Source organism: Euprymna scolopes, chromosome 26 (assembly GCF_053919585.1).
Source record: "Euprymna scolopes isolate OS-2025 chromosome 26, ASM5391958v1, whole genome shotgun sequence".
NCBI lineage: Eukaryota > Metazoa > Mollusca > Cephalopoda > Sepiida > Sepiolidae > Euprymna > Euprymna scolopes.
This window is the reverse complement of record NC_136507.1, coordinates 72034572-72034851: the sequence shown is the minus strand read 5'-3', so window position 1 is coordinate 72034851 and position 280 is coordinate 72034572.

Below are 280 nucleotides of genomic sequence, written 5' to 3'. Positions count from 1 at the left end.
TGCCACTGTGTTGACTTTGATGTGACATAGATTGTCTTTGTTTTATTCTTTATTCCATCTTATTTTATCTATACATGTGGTTGAATTTTTATTTTATATATATATATATATATATATATATATATATATATATATATATATATATAAAGACACCTAGCGGTAATAAAATGCCATGGGTTATTCCCCTTGATCGGAAGAAGTGATTCCAACAGGATAACATAACAGGGGTCAATCCTGGGCCCAGCTCTCTTCCTGATCTACATCAATGACCTCCCTAAAC